Source organism: Garra rufa, unplaced genomic scaffold (genome assembly GCF_049309525.1).
Source record: "Garra rufa unplaced genomic scaffold, GarRuf1.0 hap1_unplaced_007, whole genome shotgun sequence".
Taxonomy (NCBI): Eukaryota; Metazoa; Chordata; class Actinopteri; order Cypriniformes; family Cyprinidae; genus Garra; species Garra rufa.
In genome coordinates this window covers 1,034,752-1,052,381 of record NW_027394282.1, presented here as the reverse complement: position 1 = coordinate 1,052,381, position 17,630 = coordinate 1,034,752, and the positions used below count along the sequence as shown (strand labels likewise).

Genomic DNA, 17,630 nt, shown 5'->3' with positions numbered 1-17,630 from the left:
TCAGATTGATTATCATATGTATAACCACAGCTTTTAACTAACAATGTACTTTATTTTACATTGTCATTAATACATGCTATATGTAGTTACTATAGTAATAACAGTAAATTATGCATAATTGGATGCAACTAACTGTAAACCAAACAAAACAATAATCTTATCTCTCTCGTAACTGCATGTAGTAATTTCATATTCAAATCTTTATATGTATGGCTGTAGTGTAACACCTTTAAATGTTTAACCTTGTTTTGCTTTGTTAGCAATAAAATAATGTTTAATTGTTGTAATGGGTGCCATTATTTAGTCAGCTTGAATATATATCGTTGTATCATTATAAAAAAATTAAAAACATTTGTGTAGTTGTCCAATACCTGCAAAATGCACATTACTAACTACTATTTCCCTATTATATTTAGATGAGCACTAAGCCAAAGAGCCACAAGGTCATGGGTGATGGCGAGTGGATGGCCCGGTTGAGGACTTTTGCCAGCTCTGGGGTTTGTCCGTCTGGAGGCAACAGACCAGCACCACGGCAGCGGAAGTGGCACAAGCTCTATCAGAAGGTAAAGTTACCTGTATCTCATTGTAGAATATGAATGTGTACATTATTTGTCAAACATTTTTACACGTGACTGTGTTTAATGTTTTTGAAAGAAGTATCTTTTGCTCATTCAGCCTGCATTTATTTGATCAAAAATACAGAAAAAACAGCAATATAATTTGTACTGCATATTTGTATTTATTTTGTTATTTTTTAATGAAAACTGTGATACGTTTTGCAGAATTCATTGATGAATAAAAAGTTAAAAGAACAGCATTAATTTCTCTTTTGAACAGTCCTGTATATCGTTAAAGAAGATTTTCTATTTGATTTCTAATGCTGTTCTTTATTGAACTTTTTATTCTTCAATGAATCCTAAAAAAAGTATCACAGATTACATAAAAAATACATTAAACAGCACAACTGTGACCAACATTAGCTAATTAGCTAATTAGAATGATTTCTAAAATGATAGCTAAATATTCAGCGTTGATGACAGAAATAATTTAAATTTAAAGTTTATGGAACTATAAATTTAAACTGTAATGACATTTTACAATATTACTGATGTTTTCTTTATTTTTATCAAATAAATGCAGGATCGATGAGCATAAGGCACTTCTTTCAAAAAACATTAAAAATAGTAATGTGTCCAAACATTTGACTGATCCTGTATTTGTGTTTCCTTTTATTATTATTTATATATTTGTTTTTTTCATAGGAGAGCTGCTTGGTGTTGACTACCTCCTGAGTCAGACTGGACAGCCCCTGGTAGTGGACCCTGACTCAGAAGAGACAGAGAACATGCTGGAGGATGTGGATGAAGGCGAGGATGAAGAAGACGAGGGCTTTGAGGAGGACCAAACACTTGACATTACTGAGTCGAGTCTTACTGATGACCCAAGCTTCTCTCTGTCCTCCACCCAGCCTGTGCCTTCCTTTACTATGCCTCCTTCACGCCAGGTGCCTCAGCATCTCCTGACAAGTCTGTGGTATGTAAATATATTGTTGTATGCATGTATGTAATTGTGTTTCATGTAATATTGTTAAATTTCTAGGAAAATTCAAACTTCACTGTACTCATAATGCTGTTCATTTCTGTTTTTTTTTCTCCCAGGCTTTGCATAGTGCTGGTGTGCTGGACAAAAGTGGACAGCCTTGTGGAGTATCTTGTGGAGCTCAGGAATCAGCCATCTTTGGCTCTCACCAACCAGCAGGTCAGTTTCTCTACTTTTTCTTCTTGACCTGTCCCATGTTAACACTACCACTTGTTTTGTTTTCTCATTTGCCATGTATTATATGCTCTCTCTGCTTAGGTGGGCAATATAGTTGGCAGAACCTGCTGGATTACGATAAGAAGAGAGTGGTGTTTGCTGTCAGACACCAGAGCAGGCTGGACACAGGGTCACTCCAGGAGTGGAGAGCGTGAAGAGGCAGACATTCACCACCACTGCCCCACTTGCCCAGTGGCCAGATTGTTGTCGCCTGATAGAGACCAATTCAAGCTCTGTGCCATCCATAAGAGTCCAAAAAAGAAAGGGGATAAAGTTTTATTTATCGGTATTGTTTTCTGCTTTCTGTTCTTTTGCACTTTCAAAACATGCACAGGAGTCATTAATATTTTAAAGTTTTATTCATTTGTATTGTTTTGTGCTTTCTGTTCATTTCACTTGCAGTTAATGCACAAGACAGAGCCATGGACATTGGACGGTTTTGTTTATATGTATAGTGATTGATGTGACTGATTGAAAAATAAAAGTTTGGTCATGATCAAATAACTCTTTTTGTTTGTCATTGTTACAGTATCATTAAACAGTTATACGCCCTTTTAAAAATGTTGATAAATTTGGGGATGATTTAATACATAAATGTACAATTTTTTGTACTATAAGTTTTAGAACATAACTACAGCCGAAATATATTTAAAGTGCAAAAACTTTGAATAAAATATCAAAAATCAGTAATATAAATCTAATTTCATTCATTTGGACATCATTTATGTGATAATTACTGATAAATAAAACATTCAGTAAACACTTCAATCTATGGCAACACTGTAATATGAACTGGAAAGCTTGTGATCATCCTTAGTCCCATATAAATGTACAGGAAAATAGAGAAAACATTTTTTTTTCAGATAATTTATTGTAAATATACACTCCATAAACATTGCTTTGAAGTTCAAAGAGATAAAATTCCCTTTCATTTCTTTTCTCCTCATTTTTTCCTTTTTTCTCTCTTTTTTCTTTCTTTTTCTCTTTTCCCCCCTTCTTCCCCTTCCTTCCTTTTCTTCCCCCCCCTTAACAGACTATTGTTCCCCAGCTTTGGCGCAATCGGTTAGCGCGTTCGGCTGTTAACCGAAACGTTGGTGGTTCGAGCCCACCCAGGGACGTGTGAAATGCCGGAGTTTTGCACGCGCGTCAGGTGTCCACTAACGCCTATGCCATTCTTAGGGTTGCGAGGCACAGCTTTCTCAGGGCGTTTATCTTGTGCACCTTCAATAAGCTGGCTTGTTTTAAAAGAATTCAGCGGCGGGTGTTTGGTGAACATTTTCACCAGCTCGAGTAGTTTGCTGTGGCATGTGGATGCCTTCTTTACTGATGATCTGTCTCTGGGGCTCATCTAGTTGACATAGTATCCGCTGACATTCGGCTGAAGGTGCTCATCCACCATCTGCTCTTGGTACGGACTGGAACCGGGGGACTGTAGTGACCATCAGATCGGAATACAGAATGGATCTGGTGGCTACGGTGACCTCAGAATAAGAAGAAACAGACTAATATTAATGTAGATGCAAAAGTTCCATGTTGCCACAAAGTCAATACCCAATACCCCACCGGGATGACTTGAAATACAGTCAGCATCGGCAATTTTTGCCAGTCTCTCTGGAGGCTTGTTGAGAAAGATAGTCTTGCTTCGTTTTGTTTCCTTTTATTGGCGTGGCTGGTTGTTGGTCCTCGTCAAAGAGGTGTCCACCGATCATAGCGTGCCGGAGCCAGAAGACTTGTTGTTTTGTCAATATGTTCTCAAGACTTTGCGGCAGTTATCAATAAATTACAGCACAGTCACAGCTCGCCGCTACCCATCGTAAACAGGTTGGGCCTGTCTGTTCCGGTGGGCTCTCAGTGGTGCTAAAGCATCAAATGAAGAGGATGGGATTCGAACCCACACAAACCAAGGCGTGCCGAGCACAACGGACTAGCCTTGCATCGCCTTAACCACTCGACCACCTTTCGTTTTGCGCGGTCCTTTTGTTTAACACTCCCGATTCAGACCACCAGCTCATTAGTAGAGCGCTCGGTGAACTGAACTGAGTGTGTCAGATAGGGAAGACACACAAAAATTGCAGAGTGGGGTCCCCAGGACCGAGGATCACTGCTAAATGTACCAAACGACGAGGATGGGATTCGAACCCACGCGTGCAGAGCACAATGGATTAGCAATCCATCGCCTTAACCACTCGGCCACCTCGTAATATTATGTGGCGTCTTTTATTTAGCACTCCCGATTCAGATCATCAGCTCATTAGTAGAGAACTCAAAGAACTGAACTGAGTGTGTTAGATAAGGAGGACACACAAAAAGTTCAGCATGGGGTCCCCAGGACCTAGATTAAGGTCCAGTGCTAAAGGAACTGAACGACAAGGATGGGATTAGCAGTCCATCGCCTTAACCACTCGGCCTCGCCGCCCCCTTGCTGACTGAGAGAGGCCATGCTGCGGACCTTTTCAGCTGCTGCTGTGCTTTCAGCAGGCTGTTTTGAGCACAGAGGGAATAGTGAATGAGCCGTCTTTTACACACCTCTAATCTGTTCCGTAGAAACACGGTGCAGCAACCCGTGCCAGGAGACTGTTTGTGCGGCAGTTTAAAGCTTGCTACCACCTTGTCGGTTCACATCCACGTAGGTGCCTGAAAAGGTGACGACCGTCGCCGGCATTCTTTCGCAGAGGCAATATTGTAGCCTGTGAGGTTTATCCGAGGCGCGATCATTGCTGGTTGAAAACTTTACCCAATACCCCGCCAGGATGACTTGAAATACAGTCAGCTTTGGCAATTTTTGCTAGCCTCTCTGGAGGCTTAGAGTATTGTTGAGAAAAAGTAGTCTTGTTTCGTTTAGGTTTTGCTTCTCGTTGAAAAGGTGTCTGCTGATGATTGAGCGCCAGAGCCAGAAGGCTTGTTGTTTTGTAAATATGTCCTCAAGACGGGTATCATTAAACTGCAGCGCAATTACAGCTCACCGTTACCCATCGTAAACAGGTTGGGCCTGTCTGGTCCGGTGGGCTCTCAGTGGCGCTAAAGCTTCCAGTGCATGTCGAGCACAATGTATTAGCCTTCCACCGCCTTAACCGCTGGACACCTCGTCATCTTGCGTGGTTTCTTTGTTTAACACTCCTGAATCATGTGCATGTGGATGCCTTCTTCGTCTTTTGTTTCAGCCGCCGAGGGCCTGTTTTCCACTGAGGCCCTGCGTCAAACTCCCTATGAGACACAATCGAACGTTAGTAGTAACCTCCGATTACGGCCGAATGTGGATTCTGCTCGGACGACGGGGCACCGGTACATCCTTTGTAGCTTTGGCTTGTTAGCCAAACGCTACAGCAGTTTGCCATTTCCCATCAAATCATCCTTGATTTCCTTAAGAAAGGTGCCCCAAATTGGTGGAAAATCACATCTCAACCATACGCTGTCCAAAGCATTGACCCGCCTTCACGCGGCAAAACAGAACGTGTTGTTGGCCCGCACTGCTGGGTCAAACTGCGCTTCCCAAAAATAGATTGGGTCAAAACCGACAGAAGAAAACTCTAAGCCTGCTCTAAGCCCTACCCACGGGGAGGGCTCGACAGTCTCGCACAACGCGAGAGCCTCCGTTTCGCCTGTGTAATTTGGGGGCCGATGAAAACTGGGTCCGACCCGGTGAAGAAGCCCTCGACCAGCCCGGCTAGCTCAGTCGGTAGAGCATGAGACTCTTAATCTCAGGGTCGTGGGTTCGAGCCCCACGTTGGGCGGCTCCGTTGACTCTCTTTCTTCCCAAAAGGGTGGCGGGCTCCAGCGTGCCCGTTCGCCGCGCAGGCTGAGTGGATTTTGCGAGCTCCTGAAACATCTTTCAAAACAGATGTCGCTGTTAGTGCGAGCGTTTTTAATCCCTATCACTAACCCTAACCCTTGCTTTTACACCGGTGATCCGGCGGCAGCAAGCAACAGCGGCTGTCTCTGGAGCAGAATCGTCTGTTTCCACGGCCGTCTCCTCGTCCAATCGCCGATCTCGCCGTCCATTGTCAGAATGGACGAGAGCCAATCGCGTCGCTCGCCATCCATTGTGAGAATGGACGGGAGCCAATCGCGTCGCTCACCGTCCATTGTGAGAATGGACGGGAGCCAATCGCGTCGCTCGAGCTCCATTGTTGAGAGCCACTCACCATGCTTAGTTTCATTCTAAGTCAGGTTCAAAAATCAGACGAACGGAATATAGGATAACTTTTCAAAATAAGTAATACATGTTTTCTACTTTCTTCCTCTCTGTTTACAATGTTCTCAATTGGTAACTCGTTACGTTTTCGTCCGTCATTCATCCGTGTTTGGCGTTCACAAACTTTTGACTCGCGAATTGCCCATAATGAAACACTGTTTAAATGTAATCTAACTTTCTAAAGTCCATTTACTCGTTCTTAAGTTCGATTTAAATGGGGGGAAAACGCGTTTCAGCTGTAAGTGCAGTCATCCCTTATGACAATTTACCTTGTTTTTACTATAGTAAAAGCGTAGTAACCATGTTGTGTTTTTGGCTGATCGATTACAACTGTATGAACACAGTCTTACTATAAAGGAAAATCTGAATGAACAGCAACAACAAAAAACGTGCTTGTGTTTGTCGTCATTTACCATGGCTTTACTATAGTGAAAGTGTAGTAATCATGTTTTCTTTTCATGACTTGCCTAAAATCTCACATATTAAACATAATTGTGCCTGTAATCGTACTTATTAAACTCAGTTTACTCGTTCTTTAAGTGTAAACACAGTCTTAATATAAATAATCAAGTAATTTACCATGCTTTTACTATAGTGAAAGTGTAGTAATCATGTTTTGTTTCCATGATTAACCTATAATCTCACATATATAAAACACCATTTGCCTGTAGTTTTGCATAGTAAACACATCTATTCTATTTAAAGTTTGATTTGGATTTAAAAAATATGTGTAGTTGTAGACATTATCATTTCTAATTAACATTTAATGTGATTAACTAACAATGCACTTTATTTCACATTGTGATTAATACATGCTATATGTATTTACTATAGTAATAACAGTAAATTATGCATAATTGCCACAAGGTCATGGGTGATGGCGAGTGGATGGCCAGGTTGAGGACTTTTGCCAGCTCTGTGGTTTGTCCGTCTGGAGGCAACAGACCAGCACCACGGCAGCAGAAGTTGTACAACCTCTGCCAGAAGGTAAAGTTACCTGTATCTCATTGTAGAATATGAATGTGTACATTATTTGTCAAACATTTTTACACGTGACTGTGTTTAATGTTTTTGAAAGAAGTGTCTTTTGCTCATTCAGCCTGCATTTATTTGATCCAAAATACAGAAAAAACAGCAATATAATTTGTACTGCATATTTGTATTTATTTTTTAATGAAAACTGTGATACGTTTTGCAGAATTCATTGATGAATAAAAAGTTAAAAACAACAGAATTCATTTCTTTAAAAATTTTTTTTTTGAACAGTACTGTGTATCGTTACAGAAGATTTCATATTTGATTTCTAATGCTGTTCTTAATATAACTTTTTACTGATTTCTAAAATGATTGCTAAATTTATTCAGCGTTGATGACAAAAAAAATTTAAAGTACATGTAACTGTAAATTTAAACTGTATTAACATTTTATAATATTATTAATGTTTTTTATATTTTTTATTTAATAAATGCAGGACTGATGAGCATAAGACACTTCTTTCAAAAACATTAAAAATAGTAATGTGTCCAAACTTTTGACTGATCCTGTATTTGTGTGTTTTCTTTTATTATTATTTTTTTCATAGGAGAGCTGCTTGGTGTTGACTACCTCCTGAGTCAGACTGGACAGCCCCTGGTAGTGGACCCTGACTCAGAAGAGACAGAGAACATGCTGGAGGATGTGGATGAAGGTGAGGATGAAGAAGACGAGGGCTTCAGGGTGGACCAAACACTTGACATTACTGAGTCGAGTCTTACTGATGACCCAAGCTTCTCTCTGTCCTCCACTCAGCCTGATGCCTCCTTCACGCCAGGTGTCTCAGCATCCCCTGACGAGTCTGTGGTATGTAAATGTCTCGTTTAATGTATGTATGTAATTATGTTTTATGTAATACTGTAAAATTTCTAGGGAAAACATAATAATTTGTGCTGACCTGTTGCTTTTTGTCTGAAGTTGACAAAAAAAAAAACATCTAGAAAAATATATATATTTATTTGTTTTGGGTTTTTTGTCCCACTTCACTGTACTAATAATGTTGTTGATTTCATTTTTTTCTTTTTGTTGTATTTTTCTCACAGGCTTTGGCTAGTGCTGGTGTGCTGGACAAAGTGGACGGCCTTGCGGAGTATCTTGTGGAGCGGTTTTGTTTATATGTATAGTTCTGTTTTCTGTTCTTTTGCACTTGCAAATTATTATTAAGAGGTAATATTCTGTTTTCTGCACATGCAACATAACTACAAGAATAAAAATGTAAAAAAAAAAAAAGAATAATGAATAATTGGCTTTGACTGATTGAAAAATAAAAGTTTGGTCATGATCAAATAACTCTTTTTGTTTGTCATTGTTACAGTATCATTAAACAGTTATACGCCCTTTTAAAAATGTTGATAAATTTGGGGATGATTTAATACATAAATGTACAATTTTTTGTACTATAAGTTTTAGAACATAACTACAGCAGAAATATATTTAAAGTGCAAAAACTTTGAATAAAATATCAATAATCAGTAATATAAATCTAATAAAATATTAATTTGTCATTTCAAAAATGATTTCATTCATTTGGACATTATTTATGTGATAATTACTGATAAATAAAACATTCAGTAAACACTTCAATCTTTGGCAACACTGTAATATGAACTGGGAAGCTTGTGATCATCCTTACCCCCATATAAATGTACAGGAAAATAGAGAAAACATTTTTTTTTTCAGATAATTTATTGTAAATATACACTCCAAAAACATTGCTTTAAAGGACAAAGAGATAAAATTCCCTTTCACTTCTTTTCTCCTCATTTTTTCCTTTTCTTTCTTTTTCTCTTTTCCCCCTCTTCTCCCCCCTCCTTCCTTTTCTTCCCCCCCCTTAACAGACTATTGTTCCCCAGCTTTGGCGCGATCGGTTAGCGCGTTCGGCTGTTAACCGAAAGGTTGGTGGTTCGAGCCCACCCAGGGCCGTGTGAAATGCCGGAGTTTTGCACGCGCGTCAGGTGTCCACTGACGCCTATGCCATTCTTAGGGTTGCGAGGCACAGCTTTCTCAGGGCGTTTATCTTGTGCACCTTCAATAAGCTGGCTTGTTTTAAAAGAATTCAGCGGCGGGTGTTTGGTGAACATTTTCACCAGCTCGAGTAGTTTGCTGTGGCATGTGGATGCCTTCTTTACTGATGATCTGTCTCTGGGGCTCATCTAGTTGACATAGTATCCGCTGACATTCGGCTGAAGGTGCTGATCCACCATCTGCTCTTGGTACGGACTGGAACCGGGGGACTGTAGTGACCATCAGATCGGAATACAGAATGGATCTGGTGGCTACGGTGACCTCAGAATAAGAAGAAACAGACTAATATTAATGTAGATCCAAAAGTTCCATGTTGCCACAAAGTCAATACCCAATACCCCACCGGGATGACTTGAAATACAGTCAGCATCGGCAATTTTTGCCAGTCTCTCTGGAGGCTTGTTGAGAAAGATAGTCTTGCTTCATTTTGTTTCCTTTTATTGGCGTGGCTGGTTGTTGGTCCTCGTCAAAGAGGTGTCTACAGATCATAGTGTGCCGGAGCCAGAAGATTTGTTGTTTTGTCTATATGTTCTCAAGACTTCGCTGCAGGTATCATTAAACTACAGCACAATTACAGCTCACCGCTACCTGAGAGCGCTAGAGAGCTACAGGAAGTGAGTTGGCTGCAGTTGGGAGAGGAAGGATCTCCTCCATTTTGTTTGACTCTGTTTTTGTGTTAATTTATTGTTTGGTTCATAAGTGTTAGTCTTTTTTGTTAGTTAAAGTTTTCCTCCCAGCAGCCTGGGAGGAATTTCTTAGTTTTGTTTTGTTTTTTTTTTTTTTTTTTTTTGTTTTTTTACTTTGTTTAACAATGGATGGATCTACGGCAACGGACTTGGCAATGGTGGACGGACGACAGAGGGCGAGTGATATCGGACTGAGCAAACGACAACGAGATGGGAAAGAGTCAGAGAAGGATGCAAGGAAGGACAATGGGAAAAGAATTTATTTGAAAGAAGCAACAGTTACTGTAGAAATAGGTCAAGCTAAGGAGGCGAGGGCGATTGATATAATAAAAGCAGTGACGGAGCGGATTGGAGATGGAAGGATTCTGGCGGTGAGAACGAAACAGACGAAGGAATATGAGGTAACGCTCGAACGGGAAGAAGATGCTGAATTGTTAACAGACGGATTTATTATCAAAGGGATTACCTGTGATGTCAAACGACTCCAAAATAGAGACTATGTTGTTTCGTTTATGCATCTGCCCGTTTATGTTGCTGACGAAGAAATTTTAGATAAATTGGATGGTTGGGGAGTTTGTCCCCTTTCAAAAATAAAACGAAGACTCTATCCGGGCACAGACATCGAAGATGGGACAAGGTTTGTAAAAACCAGGTTCCCCAAGGAAGTAGCCTCCCTCCCATACAGCACCAGAATAGAGACAGCAGAGGGCCCACGGTATTTTAGGGTGATGCACAGTCATCATATTAAAACCTGCAGGCTGTGCATGAGCCCCGAACATGTGGTGAAAGACTGTCCTGATTTTAAGTGTTTTAAATGTGAGGAGAGGGGGCACTTCGCGAGGGACTGCAATGCGGTAAGGTGCCCAGATTGCAGACAGTTTTTAAATAAATGTGAATGTTGGATTGGAAGTGAGGAAGAGGAGGAAGAGGAGGAGGAGGAAAGTCAGCAAATAAACGTGCAGATGCATAGACGAGACAACAAACAGTGAGAGGAGGGAACAACAGATGCACAGGCAAAAGAGATAATTATGAGAAAGGATGCAGAACAGCAGCAGAGCATAAAGGACAAACAGACAGTGCAATCTCAACAGAATGAAGGTGCCTGGACACAAATGGAAATTACAGACAGTGTACAAAGACTTATGGATGGGATGGAACAAGAATAAGGAAACAAGCATTCAACAGAGGAGAAACGGGACAGCGATTTATGGACACAATCAGAACTGACTGAGAGCTTACATAATGTTTTGGACACAAGAGAAATCGGTGCACAAAAGAACAAGGAGGCAAAAGTAAATGATGAGGAATGGGAAAAAGAGAAACAAGGAACATCAACAAAGAGAAGAAGAACAATTAAGGTAAAACCCAATATAGAGACTGCTAGGAAAAAGGTATTAAAAGATGTGAATTAAAGTGCAAACAAGTTTGAAATTCTAAGGGATCTGGAAGAAATGGACTAAAATGATTGGTTTTAAATATTTCTTCACTTTTTTATGTTTTTAAGAATTGTTACTTTTAATGCAAGAGGACTTTTAGATACAAAGAAATTTGAAAAAGTGAAAGAAATGTGCAAAGAGAATGATATGATTTTACTTCAAGAGACGAATTGGAAAGAAAGTGTTATGGCTGATATAAAAAGAAGATGGGATGGGGAGATTCTGTACAACAACGGAGTGAAAAAACAAGGCAGAGGGATTGCTTTTTTAATAAAAGGGAATAGTGGAATAAAATGTAAAACTATTTTCAAAGATGAAGAAGGAAAATGTATGATGGTGGAAATGGAGTATGAAGGAAAAATAATTTTATTGGCAAACATCCATGCACCAACAGAAGAAAATGAAAAGGGGGAATTTTTTAAGGTGTTAGGAGAATTTTTGAAAAAGTATAAAGAAGTAATTATGATGGGGGACTTTAATACAGTTTTTAGCAAGTTGTATATGGCGGAGGGTATGGTCTTTAAAACAGACAAAGGAAGGAGAGAGCTGAAAGGTTTGATGGAGAAATATGATATAGTGGATGTATTCAGGGAAAGAAATGAGAATACAAAAGAATATAGTAGAAGACAATTGGTGGGGAACTTTATGTGTAAAACGAGAATAGATTTGATTTTATGCACTAGAAATATGGAAGGTCTTATTGGTAATATTAAATTTGAAGAAACAAGCCTTAGTGACCATAAAATGATTTCTATGGGAATGGACTGGAACCAAATTAAAAGAGGGCCGGGAATATGGGTTTTAAATACAGAAATTTTAAGGGAGGAAAACTATGTTTTAGAAGTAAAAGAGATAATAGAAAAAGAAAAAGAAAATATGATGTATGCAGAAGACAAAATAATTTGGTGGGAAAATGTCAAGTATTTAATCAAAAAGGTCACAATAAAATATTGTACATTGAAACAAAAAAGTAAAAGAAGAAAGGAGAGAGAGATAAGGAAAAGATTGAAGGAAGAGTTAGAGGGAAATGGGAATGACATACAAAAAATAAAGAATTAGAAGGAGCGTTGAAAGGAATAGAAGAGGAAAAATACGAAGGTGCAAAGTTAAGAAGTAAAGCAAAATATACAGTTGAAGGAGAAAAATGCACAAAGTTCTTCTTTGACTTAGAGAAAACTAGAGGGAGGGCAGGAATTATTAAAGGAATAAAGGGAAAGAATGGGGATATTGTAACTACAAGTGAAGAAATATTAAAAGAAATAAAAGTGTATTTTGAAGAGTTGTTCAGTGCAGAGGGGGTCAAAGAAGAAGAGAAATTAGAATTATTGGAACTAATAAAAACTACTGTAAATGGAACAGAAAAAAAGAGTGTGATGAAGAATTAAAAGTGGAAGAAATAAAAAGGGCAATTGGTGAATTAAATATGAATAAAAGTCCAGGTATCGATGGTCTGGGGAATGAGTTTTATATGGTTTTTAAAGATTTTTTATCTGATACTTTAAAAGAGATATATGATGAGATTTTTAGAAAAGGGGAACTAAATCAGAGAATGGGAATGGGATTAATTAAGATAATATATAAAAAAGAGGAGAAAAAAAACAGAATTAAAGAATTATAGGCCTATTACAATGCTAAATACGGATCTTAAGATTTTATCAAAAATTTTAGCAAATAGGTTGAAAGAAGTAATGCCAGGTTTAATCAAAACAAATCAAGCATATGGAGTAAAGGGCAGAGACATAGCCGATATAACATTCAGTATAAAAGATGGTTTAAGATACATTAAAGAAAAAGGAAAAGATGGGTTTTTAATTAGTTTAGACTTTGAAAAGGCTTTCGATAGAGTAGAACATGTTTTTTTATTTGACATTTTAAAAAGGTTTGGTTTAGGAGATAATTTTATTAAATGGATAAAGATTTTATATAAAGAGGCAATAACGAAAGTAAAATGTAATGGATTTTTAACACCATGCTTTAGAATTAAACGTTCGATAAGGCAAGGATGCCCATTGTCGGCGCTTCTATATTCTCTAGTGGCTGAGCCTTTGGGCCTTGCAGTAATGCAGGATGACAGAATAAAGGGAATAGAAATAGAGGGTGAAAAAAATAAAAAAATTTCAATATGCAGATGACACAACACTGATGGTCAGGAGATGTTAAAAGGGTAATGAAAATTGTACAAACATTTTGTTTAGCATCAGGAGCGAAAGTAAATGAGGACAAAACAACGTATATGAGATTAGGAAAGGTGGGAGAGCTAACAGAGCATTTTAATTTTAAGGAAACAAAGGAAACAAAAATTTTGGGGGTTCTAATGGGGAAGGATGAGAGGAAGGCAGAAGAAACTATGTGGGAGAATATTTTAGGAGAGATTGAAAGGAGACTTATTTTTTGGAGAAGAATGGGTTTAACTACAAAAGGGAAGGTTTTAGTTTTGAATGTTTTAATGGTTTCAAAGTTGTGGTATGTCTTATATACATCTTCAATGCCGATGTGGATGGAAGGAAGGCTGAAAAAATGTTTTTTAGGTTTTTTATGGGAAGGAAAGCCACCAAGAATTGCTTTTAACACTCTATTAGGACAAGTGGATAAAGGAGGTTTAGGAGTAATGGATGTAGAACAAAGAAAAAACAGTTTAAGAGTAAAAATGATAAAAAAAAGTACTTAGACGTGGGGAACAATGCGGCATGGAAAAGAACAATGGGATATTTTTTAAATAAATGTAGTAATTTTAATCTGGGAGATAGTATTTTATGGATGAGGACCAAAAATTGGATGATAGAAGGGATGCCGGAATTTTATAAAGAATTGTTGAGAGCATGGGGCAAAATTTTAACCAATGTACATTATAACCTTCAAGGAAGAGAAAGCATTTTAAATCAGCCTTTGTTCCTAAACAACCGCATTTTAAACCAGGGTAAAGAGATATTTTTTAAGAAATGGTGGGAGGTGGGACTTACTAAGGTGAGGGATGTGTTGTATGAATTCAAAGAAGGTTTTTTACCAGAACAATTCATAGTAGATGCAATGCAAGAAGCAAAATAAGATTTTAACAGGCATGAAATTAGAACCAAGTATGAAATGCTCAGGATTGCTATACCTAAAGAATGGATAAGGAGAATAGAGAATATGGAAGAAGAGGAACAAGAGAAAGATATATCTGTGAGAGTGGGAGAAAATCTGTATGGTTTGAAAGAATGTACTGTCAAGAATTTTTATTGTTTTTTTAGAGATGTTGTTTTTAAGAAAACTGTTGCAAATGAATATTGGTGTAAGAAATTTAGCAATGTAGAGGAAAAAAGTATTTGGGGAAACATAAATGGCAAACTAGTACAGGCCAAATTGGAGAACTTGGAGTATTTTATACGACACAAAGTGGTTTTTACTGATGTTATTTTAAACAAGATCGGAATGGAAGAAAGTCCTGTATGCAAAGTGTGTAAACACGGGGATGAAAATTTCTTACACTTGTTTTTCTATTGTAGTAAATTAGAAGATTTTAAGAACAAATGTGAGAATATTATTTTAAATTTAAGAGGAGAGGGGAATGAAAACATTGAATGGTTGAGAGTTTTTATGTTGGGAATTGAAAAGCAATGTAAAAACAAGAAATGTATAAATTTACTGGTGATGTTAATGAAGAGTGCAATATGGGAAAGAAGGTTGATGGCAAAGAAAGAAAATTATGTAATGGATGTGTGGTATGTTTTTAAAAGGAAACTTGAGAAATATATACAATGTTTGTTTTATTATCTCAAAACTGAAGAAAAGCTTGATGTTTTTTCTAAAACTTTTACACACGGGGTCTTAAAGCTCTTGACGGATATGGGACTGGAGATGTCTTTTTTAGAACCCTAAAGAAATTTATTACTTTTATTGAATGTATTTATTGTGTATGTAATTCTAATATGGGAAGTTTCTGTAATTGTTGAAACACATCCAATGATTTTACAGTGACCTGTATTGTTTAAATTTTTTCAATAATAAAAAAAAATGGATAGCGCATTGGACTTCTAGACTGCCAGATGAGGCCATTCAAAGGTTGTGGATTTGAGTCCCACCAAAGTTGTGGCTTTTGGCTTTCTTGTAACTCTCATACTGTGCAGAGTTGCCCTCAGGGAGTAGAAATTTGTAGACATTCTCTTTTATGCGTGCCAGCCTCTGGCTGTTTTGACCCTTGGAGTCACCCTTCCGACAGCCTTGCGTTCAGTTTGGCGCCGTGGCTTAGTTGGTTAAAGTGCCTGTCTCGTAAACAGGAGATACTGGGTTCGAATCCCAGCGATGCCTTGAGCGATTTTCCAGTCCAGCAAGCGCAAGCTTTTCCGAAAGCGATCTGCAAACAGGGATAGCGAGTGGTTAATTTTGCAAACCACCCCGACTCAGTTGTCGGCAAACGCCTTAAAGCTGTCCAGCACCCGGTCAGCCAACCCCTGGCCTATTCTCTGGAAGGCTGAATCATCTGAGTCGCCCTCCCGGAGGGCGAACGTGCTGCCCGGCTAGTCTAGTAAACAGGAGATTCTGCGTTCGAATCCCAGCGATGCCTTTGGTAGCGCGCCACAATACAGCTGAGCTTGTGTTTACCAAAAAACGGACGGCAAATGGGGACACAGAGGAGCTCGAGTTGTGCTTTTTACCATTTTGTGAAGCCCATCATGCGCAATGTTGAAATCGGACAGCAGAAACCATTTGGAGGCCTCCTGTTCTCAGCGTAAATTGATTTAAAGAAAATGACAATCATATTTAAAAGGTAGCAAAACATGCCCAAGAACCAACTCAGTGAGGTATGGCAAACACTGTCTTGCATCAAGTGGAGGCAGCAGGATGTTCGAAGTGTTTATTCACGCATCGTCTAACACGCCATCCCCACAGTTAGCATGCGGGTTGGCGCCGTGGCTTAGTTGGTTAAAGCGCCTGTCTAGTAAACAGGAGATCCTGGGTTCGAATCCCAGCGGTGCCTTGCAAATGGCAGCTTGGACCTTTTTGCCCTCCCTTGGACCTGAGGCCCTTACAGTACCTCTGCCTTTCACTGCAATTGTGCAGAGACCCGAGGGCCTGTCCTTCCTGCAGAGAGAGAACGCGCTCTCTTACCGTTGGACAGCCACAGACCCGGAAGGTCAGCCTGGGTTTGAATCCGAGCAATGCCTCTGGTTGCGCGCCACAATACAGCCAACGTCGTGCTTTACGGCGAACGGACGGCGAATGGAGACACATAGAAGCTTGAGGACAGCGGCCGGTTTCCCTTGCAAAACAACCCTCTCACCTGCTTTTGAAGGATAGGATCCTAGGCTAACTGGTCCCACCAAGGAGGTGCCGTGGCTTAGCTGGTCAAAGCGCATCCCAGCGGTGCCTTTCCATCAGTGGCTCTCTCTGGCCTCGTTGTTGGATGGGAGATCCCGACGACACTCTGTTTTTGAACCATGCCTAAACTGTGCAAAGACCTGAGGACCTGTCTTTCTGCCTACACAGCGTGCCACTCAGCCGAGCTGGACAGGCACAAATCTGTAAGAAAAGCGCTCAGTGGCCCATCCTAGCAGACCTATAGGGCTCTGTGGCGCTATGGATAGCGCATTGGACTTCTAGACTGCCAGATGAGGCCATTCAAAGGTTGTGGGTTCGAGTCCCACCAGAGTCGTGGCTTTTGGCTTTCTTGTAACTCTCATACTGTGCAGAGTTGCCCTCAGGGAGTAGAAATTTGTAGACATTCTCTTTTATGCGTGCCAGCCTCTGGCTGTTTTGACCCTTGGAGTCATCCTTCCGACAGCCTTGCGTGCGGTTTGGCGCCGTGGCTTAGTTGGTTAAAGTGCCTGTCTCGTAAACAGGAGATCCTGGGTTCGAATCCCAGCGGTGCCTCGAACGATTTTCCAGTCCAGCAAGTGCAAGCTTTTCCGAAAGCGACCTGCAAACAGGGATAGCGAGTGGTTAATTTTGCAAACCACCCCGACTCAGTTGTCGGCAAACGCCTTAAAGCTGTCCAGCACCCGGTCAGCCAACCCCTGGCCTATTCTCTGGAAGGCTGGATCGTCTGACTCGCCCTCCCGGAGGGCGAACGTGCTGCCCGGCTAGTCCAGTAAACAGGAGATCCTGCGTTCGAATCCCAGCAATGCCTTTGGTAGCGCGCCACAATACAGCCGAGCTTGTGTTTACCAAAAAACGGACGGCAAATGGGGACACAGAGGAGCTCGAGTCGTGCTTTTTACCATTTTGTGAAGCCCATCATGCGCAATGTTGAAATCGGACAGCAGAAACCATTTGGAGGCCTCCTGTTCTCAGCGTAAATTGAATTAAAGAAAATGTCAATCATATTTAAAAGCTAGCAAAACATGCCCAAGAAACAATTCAGTGAGGTATGGCAAACACTGTCTTGCATCAAGTGGAGGCAGCAGGACGTTCGAAGTGTTTATTCATGCATCGTCTAACACGCCATCCCCACGGTTAGCATGCGGG

General features: G+C 39.9%; 1 long non-coding RNA gene and 6 other non-coding genes across 7 annotated transcripts in view; all 7 read left to right on the top strand.

Annotated features, from left to right (window-relative positions):
- LOC141313332 (uncharacterized) overlaps window positions 1-17,630 on the top strand; it is an 88,497-nt gene that overhangs the window by 27,546 nt on the left and 43,321 nt on the right. The gene's annotated exons all lie outside the window — the stretch shown is intronic.
- LOC141313947 (U4 spliceosomal RNA) lies at window positions 4,476-4,616 on the top strand. The gene has a single exon (XR_012350012.1). It is a non-coding gene; the product is annotated as a U4 spliceosomal RNA (small nuclear RNA).
- On the top strand, window positions 5,474-5,546 carry trnak-cuu (transfer RNA lysine (anticodon CUU)). Its single transcript has one exon. It is a non-coding gene; the product is annotated as a tRNA-Lys (tRNA).
- Window positions 15,400-15,473, top strand: trnat-cgu (transfer RNA threonine (anticodon CGU)). The gene has a single exon. It is a non-coding gene; the product is annotated as a tRNA-Thr (tRNA).
- Window positions 16,070-16,143, top strand: trnat-agu (transfer RNA threonine (anticodon AGU)). The gene has a single exon. It is a non-coding gene; the product is annotated as a tRNA-Thr (tRNA).
- Window positions 16,729-16,818, top strand: trnar-ucu (transfer RNA arginine (anticodon UCU)). Its single transcript is given in 2 exon segments — window positions 16,729-16,765; window positions 16,783-16,818. It is a non-coding gene; the product is annotated as a tRNA-Arg (tRNA).
- On the top strand, window positions 16,963-17,036 carry trnat-cgu (transfer RNA threonine (anticodon CGU)). The gene has a single exon. It is a non-coding gene; the product is annotated as a tRNA-Thr (tRNA).